Source organism: Myotis nattereri, assembly GCF_964212035.1.
Source record: "Myotis nattereri genome assembly, chromosome: 11".
Classification (NCBI taxonomy): Eukaryota; Metazoa; Chordata; class Mammalia; order Chiroptera; family Vespertilionidae; genus Myotis; species Myotis nattereri.
Genome location: NC_138086.1, coordinates 21,518,649 through 21,527,196, shown reverse-complemented (window position 1 = coordinate 21,527,196; position 8,548 = coordinate 21,518,649). Strand labels below are relative to the sequence as shown.

At 39.1% G+C, this 8,548-nt stretch overlaps 1 pseudogene across 1 annotated transcript; it reads left to right on the top strand.

Moving 5' to 3' along the window:
• The first annotated feature begins 3,918 nt into the window (after positions 1 to 3,918).
• On the top strand, positions 3,919 to 4,328 carry LOC308527325 (proteasome maturation protein-like; annotated as a pseudogene). The gene has a single exon. The product of its transcript is annotated as a proteasome maturation protein-like (transcript).
• The last annotated feature ends 4,220 nt before the right edge of the window (positions 4,329 to 8,548 follow it).

The following is an 8,548-nucleotide window of genomic DNA, read 5'->3' as shown; positions in this document are numbered from 1 at the left end:
AATAGCAACAAAGACTGCAATGCAATGTATAAAGGCAAAGGAAGATAATTATAAGGAGAGGTTAAGTAATCCAATCAGTCAATGAGCCTTACTGGGGGGCAGGTTCTAGGACAAGATACCCAGTGATGAGCAATAAGGCAGAGTCCTTAACCTTAAAGAACTTCCATTCTGGCGGCAGGAACCATAAGAAAGACATTTCAGGAAGTGACATGTACTATGCAGAAGTAAAATAAGGCCATATAATAAAAAAGTGGCAGGAAGGGGGAATGGTTTCTGGTGAAACATTTGATTTGTGATTTGAGTGGATGAGAAGGCAGCCATGGGAAAAGCCTGGTGAAAAGAAGGAGGTGGGAAGGAGACAACATTGGAAAAATCATGTAAGGCCTCTACATGTAGGCCTTGGAAAGGAGTTTGGATTTTATTCTGGTCAGGAAATATTTTATAGAGTAGCTATTTGAGAGCTGTTGCTAGGTGTGGAGTGGAAGTATTAGGAACAGAGGAAACAGAGTGGCATTATGATCAAGCATAGAGTGTACCAGAGGTTCTGCTTGCAGGAGGTCAGATGGTGGGGTCTTATATGCTATGCAATTATTTTTATTTTATCTTCTAGCTCAGTGATACTTAATATTATGAAGATCCCTTTATAACAACCAAAACAAGTAAAAAACACAAAAAATAAACCTCTATTTCATGACAGTTGAATTTATTCAGAAAAACAGATAATAAAAGGGTATGTAATAAATTGGTGTTTTGTACGGGGTTTTTTGGGTGTTTTTTTTTAACTAGTAAGCAATACTTTTGAGAGATAGAGTATCTACTCAGCCGACAGATAACCCATAGATCACAAAAGCCCTCTGTACAACTCCTGGCCACCCTTCCCATTCTGGGCTACAGGATGGAAGCATTGCTAAAGGTGATGAGTAGCATTCTGCAAACATTCTAGACGAATGGCCTGGGAAGGACTGAGTCTACCCAGTCAGGTAACTAATTCAATGGTCCATGAGGGAGCACCAATGTGGCCTCAACTAAGACAGTGAGGATGGGAAAAGCGTATGTGAAATATTTAGGTGAAATGGAAAGAACTTAGTAAACAATTGGATGTGAAGAGTGAGGGGAAGGTAACTCCAAGACGACTCCCATGTTTCTGCTTGGGTTAGTGAGTGGGTCATTAATCAAATCAAGGAATAGTAAAAGAGCAGATGTGCAGAGAAAGACAGTGTGTGACAATACTCATGCTAGCTGTCTCAACAGATACCTAGATCTGGAGTTGTGGTGCAAGTGTAAATTTGGAAATTTCAACAAGGGACGGTAATGAAATCACAGAGCATGAATAAAATTGACCTGGTGTAATATGTAAAGAAGCAGGAAACTTGGGGATATTCAAAGGGATATCCTATCTAATAATAGACAAACATGGTAATTGACCGTACCTTCGCTACACTTCCCATTGGCTAATCAGCGCAGTATGCAAATTAACCGCTAACAAAGATGGCGGTTAATTTGCATATAGTGGCTGGGAGCGAAGACTGAAGACAACATGGAATTGAAGCGCTACAGAAGGGAGCAAAGTAGAGGCGGTGGAGACAGGAATGGAGCCAAGGCTGCGGAGGCGGGAGGCGGGAGGGGAAACCCAGCCGCAGCGGCTGGGAGCGGGAGCGAAACCGCTGAGGCGGGTTTCGCTCCCTTCTCTGCTTTGCTCCAGTCACAGGAAGCCCTATTCTTGCAGGAATCTTCCTGCAACAGGCCTCTAGTATATATATATAGGAGAGAAAAACAAAACAAAACATGTGAAAGAGAGTGAGAGGACATTAGAAGGAAAAGTGAAAGAAAGCAGGAGATAGTAGTGCCATTTCTACATGGTACTGTAGAAATCAACAATATTAAATGCAGTGAAAGGAGTTGAGATAATAATGCCTTGCCAAAAGAGCCACCACATTCACATTCATTCAACATACATAATAATCACTTTCTGTGTGTCAAATATTGGTACAGAAGAGACAACAGTGAACAAAAAGTCCCTGCCTTCTTGGATTTTACATCTTATCAGAGGGAGATAAACAATAAGCAAATATACGTATATATAAAATAAAAGCATAATATGCTAATTAGACCAGGGCTGCGAGGGAAGCCGGTGCCTGCAGCTGGGGGAAGGAAGGCCTACTCTTGCGCAAATTTTGTGCATCGGGCCTCTAGTATATATATAATATGTTAGGAAGAAGGAAGGGGGAATAGAGAGGGGGAGGTTGGTCAAGAAATGCCTTTCTGACAAGTTGATCTTAGATCTGCAGGAAGTGAGGGAGACACACAAAATACTTGGGGGAAGGAAGAGTATCCAGGCACCAGGAACAGCAAATGCAGATACCGAGGCAGGAACCTGCTTGATGTGACCAAGGATTGGCAAAATATCCCCAGGACCTGAAGCACCCTAAGCTAGGGGAGAGAAGGCAGAAGAGGTCAGAGAGGTTAGTCAGGATCAGGCTTGTGGGACCTTGAAGGCTACATTAAGATCCTTGGATTTTACTCTGAATGAGAAGGGAAGTCTTTGAATGTTTTTGAGCAGGGGAGAAATATAGAATTTTCTGACTTATATTTTGAAAGGCAGGCTGAAGGGAGAAAAAGGGTGGAAACAGGAAAACCAATTAAAAGGCTACTGAAAGATGAGCATGGCCTGGACCAGAGTAGCATAAGTGGAGATAGATGGTGAGAAGTTAGGTTTTGCATGTGTTGAGGGAAGAGCTGCCAGGATTTCCTGATGATCTGGATGCAGGGTGGTACAATGAAAGAGAGGAGTCAAGAATGACTCCAGCCCTAGCCGGTTTGGCTCAGTGGACAGAGCGTCAACCTGCGGACTAAAGGGTCCCAGGTTTGATCCTGGTCAAGGGCACATGCCCGGGCTGCGGGCTTGATTCCCAGGAGGCAGCCAATCAATGATTCTCTCTCATTGATGTTTCTATCTCTCTCTCCCTCTTCCTTCCTCTATGAAATTAATAAAAATATTTTTTTTTAAAAAAGAGAATGACGCCAAAACCGGTTTGGCTCAGCGGATAGAGCGTCGGCCTGCGGACTGAAAGGTCCCAGGTTCGATTCCGGTCAAGGGCATGTACCTGGGTTGCGGGCACATCCCCAGTAGGAGATGTGCAGGAGGCAGCTGATCGATGTTTCTCTCTCATCGATGTTTCTAACTCTCTATCTCTCTCCCTTCCTCTCTGTAAAAAATCAATAAAATATATTTAAAAAAAAAAAAAAAAAAAAGAGAATGACTCCAAGGTGTTTTGTGGGGTTTTTTACAATATATTTTTATTGATGTCAGAGAGGAAGAGAGAGTCGAACCGTGACCTCCTGGTTCATAGGTCGACTCTACCACTGAGCCACACCAGCGGGCGACTCCAAGGTTTCTGATTTGAGCAATTGGAAGAACATAACAGCTATTTACTGAAATGGGGATGAATGTCAGAGGAACAATTGAGATGCCTATAGATAGCCATGTAGAAATGTTGAGTAGGAGATTGTGAATTGGTGGCCTAAGTGTTATTTTTTAACTGCTTTTAGATGCTTTAAAACTGCTTTTTAAAACTATTTTTAATAGCTTTTAACATTTATTTTTACTCCTTTTTAAAGAACATAATTAAAAACTGTGCTTACATTGCCTGGCCAGCGTGGCTCAGTGGTTGAGCATTGACCTATGAACCAGGAGGTCACGATTCCTGGTCAGGGCACAAGCTTGGAGTTGCAGGCTCAATCCCCTAGTGGGGGGGGGATGTGCTGGAGGCAATTGATCAATGATTCTCTCTCATCATTGATGTTTCTCTCTCTCTCCCTCTCTTTTCTCTCTGAAATCAATAAAACTATATATATTTTTAAAAACTGTACTTATACCAGGCTTGAGAGGCTGTTTGCAGAGTGAGCTAAAGGTGAATACTTGGATCTCAGCTAAAGGACAGTATTCCAGTTACTGAGCTATCAGCAAGTGGACCTTTTGAAAGTCATGATCTTCTTCAAAAAGGTTTTTCTTGTGTGAAAAATGAACTTTTGCCCAGCCATCCTCTGAATTATCAGAAAAAAATTTCCAGCTCAACCAAGGTAAAATGAATTTTTCCACACTGAGAAACATCCAGGGTCTATTTGCTCCACTAAAATTGCAAATGGAATTCAAGACAGTGCAACAGGTTCAGCGTCTTCCATTTCTTCCAAGCTCAAACCTTTCACTGGATATTTTGAGGGGTAATCATGAGACTATTGGATTTGAAGATATTCTTAATGACCCATCACAAAGTGAACTAACGGGAGAACCACACTTGATGGTGGAATATAAACTTGGTTTACTGTAATGCAGTGAGTAACCATGGAAATGGAGGGGCTACATCTTGTTTATAGTCGTCTTTTTACTATAATTTTATGTATACAACATTAAAAGTACTGACACGTGAAAAAAAAAAACTGTACTTATATTCTTAGAAATACTGAGGTTAATATTTATTATTTAGGTACATTAATTTCTCAACAAATCAGTTATAAAAGTACCATTAGTACCTTTTCTAAGGAAATAATGTACAGTAAGTCACAATTACTTATCATATCTCAGTTTACAAATTTCTGTCAAACATTTTTCTTTATTAATGTCAAAACAGTGTAGGAAAACAAGGTTAACTACATCAATTAAAGTAACAATGTTAGAGAGATTCAAGAATGAGCTCTGTAAATTACTATACGAATAGTCTTTCTTCTTTTTTTCTTTTCTTTGCATCTTTTCCTAAGAGATAGGTGAAGTATAAGCAGAAAAAAGCCAGACTTGGAATCAGAAATGCCTTGTTTTCTAGTTGCATAATCTTGGGAGAGGGGATCATAAAATTTCTACAAGCTTCAATTTCGTCATCTGCAAAACTGCAAATGATAATGCTAGTAAGCCGTAACCGGTTTGGCTCAGTGGATAGAGCATCGGCCCGTGGACTGAAAGGTCCCAGGTTCAATTCTGGTCAAGGGCATGTACCTTGGTTGCGGGCACATCCCCAGTAGGGGGTGTGCAGGAGGCAGCTGATCGATGCTTCTCTCTCATCAATGTTTCTGACTCTCTATTCCTCTCCCTTCCTCTCTGTAAAAAATCAATAAGATATATTAAAAAATAATAATAATAATGCTAGTAAAAGTGAACAGGTAGTGCTGGGTGCTTTTCTAAACACTTCTATATGTATAATCTCATGTAACTTCACAACTCAATGAGGCATTATTTATTATTAGCCTTACTATATGAGGAAATCACAAATAGAGGCTTTCAGAAACAAGATTTAAATCTTGGCAATGTGCACAGTGCTTTACAGTTTACAAAACATGTTCACATTTTAATTTTAAAAGTAGGTAGAGAATAGTATTTAGACTGAGCAATATGAAATTGCTTTTTGTAGGTTCAAAATAGTCAAATATCAGCAACTTCATATGATTCAACCATAACTATTATGCTATGGCCACTTAAAAAATGTGATGTGAAAATGTTTTTTTTTTACCCTAAAGCACTATGGAAGGTATTATTTTAAGCAACAATAAATAGAACCACTGTAAGAATTATTAACACAACTGTGAAATTGAAAGGAATATGAAAAGGAATTGACAATAAATATTAAGTTATATTTAAATTACACATCAATCAATAATCAGAAGTCCATTATATATCCAATCCAGGTTTCCATTTGCTGCCTTAGTATTTTCTGTTCTTAAATCCTCACCCAATGATATTTTTCCATTGATTTTTAGAAAGAGTAGAAGGGAGGGGGAAGACTGAGAGAGAGAAATATCAACTAGTTGCCTCCCACACCAGCCAGACCAGGGCTAAGGATCGAGGTACGTGCCCTTGACTGGAAATGAACCTGGGACCCTTCAGTCCAAGGGCCAACACTCTATCCACTGAGCCAAACTGGTTAGGGCATAGCCTTAGTATTTTTGAGGATTAATTTTCTGAAAAATATGGAGATAATCTCAAACTAACAGTATTTTCCCCATAATACTCATTACCTCCTTATGTACTATTTGTTTTTCTGTTTATCTGTTTTCTCAACCCCACATAAAGTTCATCAGAGCAAAGATTTTTCTGTTTTATTCAATGCTTTACCCCCAGAACCTAGAACTGTTTAAGGCTCACAATAATCACTCAAATTCATTTGCTGAATAAATGAGAAATTAGAACTCCCTAAATTAGTCAGAAAGAATGCATAAAATACATTTTTAAGACAAAGATAAGTAGTACCCAGAGATTTTGTAATGTAAATAACAAATTTAAAAAAAAAACTCCTGCCCTAGCTGGTTTGGCTCAGTGGATAGAGCATCGGCCTGCGGACTGAGGGGTCCCGGGTTTGATTCCAGCCAAGGGCACATGCCTGGGTTGCGGACTTGAACCCCAGTGGGGGCGTGCAGGAGGCAGCCGATCGATGATTCTCTCTCATCATTGATGTTTCTCTCTCCCCCTCTCCTTTCCTCTCTGAAATCAATAAAATATATTTTTTTAAAAATAATAATAAAAATAAATAAAATTAAAAATTCCTTTCTAAATTGCATAATAATTATCCCTACCCATAAACACTTCAAAAGTGTCAAACATTGAAATTCTGAATAGTACCCACTCAAAAATTAAAATCCCCATAATTACTTTGTGAGCAATCTGTAAAATAAACTGTATCTTGAACTACATACAAAGTTAAATTTAGGACAACATATATTCAAAGTTACAGACATAGGATTAAGTAGGAAAAATCATCTTAGAATCCTAGATAAGGAAAGAAAGTAAGAGAAAAATAAAAAAGTACGTTTCAAGACTGAAATCAATAAAATTTGTAAAGTGGTTGAAAACAAAATGACTTCATTTAAAACTACTAGTAAGAGTAACATTTCATTTTAGAACTAGAAGCTCAATGCATGAAATTCATACAAGGGGCCTGGCCCTCACAGCCATGGCGCCTGACTTCGACCGGAAGGTCGTCCAGATCATCTGGACGGTTGTTGCTCTGTTTGGCCTTCAGTCTAATGAGCATATTACGCTTTTAGTATTATAGATTTGTTGAACCTGTACAAGATATCCCTAAACTTAAAGGTGAGGGGAAGATATGCTATCCCAAGTTTCTAAAGATCAAAACCTCCTGCCCTAGCTGGTTTGGCTTAGTGGATAGAGCCTGCGGACTGAAGGGTCCTAGGTTCGATTCCGGTCAAGGGCACATGCCCAGATTGTGGGCTCAATCCCCAGCAGGGGACGTGCAGGAAGCAGCCGATCAATGATTCTCTCTCATCACTGATGTTTCTATCTCTCTCTCCCTTTCCCTTCCTCTCTGAAATCAATAAAAAGATATTTTTTAAAAAAGAACAAAACCTCCCTAAATAACATTTATACTATATTTCCTGTCAAATTTTTTTCTCATGATTATCAAATGTTGCATCCATTTAGAATTAAGTATTTGAAAAAGTATAGAGCACTGTACAGAAAATAACAATAATCTAACCTATAAGAATAAAAAAATATTTTCTCACTACATTTCTCAATGTGATCTTTGATACAATATTAAATAACAGTAGGGGAAAGGAATCTTTAAATGTAACTTAACATATACACTTATCAGCAGTCATTGGTCTTGGCCACAACAGACATCCTGCAGCTGGCTGTCAAACCACCAAAAGCTGCTGTCACTCACCTTCCTAATCTCTTAGAACTAAGCTCATTTGGGTCAAAACAAGTCAATTGCCTTTCTCTCCAACAGTAATATACTGGAATAAAAGTGTCAAGTATAATTCTGGCTGCCAAGATTTTGTTAAGGACAGACTTGTAACTAGTAAAGTGGTCCTTAAATTAAAGCTATTGCCCAAAAGAAAAGAGTTATCTGCATTTGTAGCTCGACTGGAATAATATCTCTGAAGTTTTGATCTGTAATCAAACCAGAGGAAAGGGAAGCAACTGGTGAAAGCAACCAATAGCATAACCTTTAAAAAGAATGAATTAAAAGTAAACTACTGAAAGAAAGAGTATGCCAGAAGCAATCTAAAAATAATAAAAGCCTAATATGCAAATTGTCCCCTCGACGGGGAGTTGGACCAGGAATTTGACCAGGGGGTGGTGGCAGGCAGCTGGGGGGGGGGAGGGGGCAGGGGGGGACCCCAGGCCGGCAGCCAGCAGCCCCTAGGGACCCTACCTGTGCATGACTTTTGTGCACTGGGCCTCTAGTTTGTAAATAAAGCCAGTTATACTTTAAAAATAGATTCCATGTGATGCACAACCAGAAATACTCACTCTGACTCAGTATAGTTACAAATCATTACTACAGGGAATACTACAGAAGTATTAAAGGACGAGATAGAGTGAAGTGTAGTGACACAGAAAATGTCCACAATATACACTGTTGGAAATCGAAAGAAAACAAAAAAACAGGATACAAAATCTGCTAGAATGAGTGTGGTCTCATTAAAAAAAAAAGGGGGGGGTAGATATAATTATGGGCAAACCAAATTAACTAAAAAGATACACTGAAACTGTTAAGAATGCTATCCTCTGCAGAATGGATTTACAGATACTTTACTT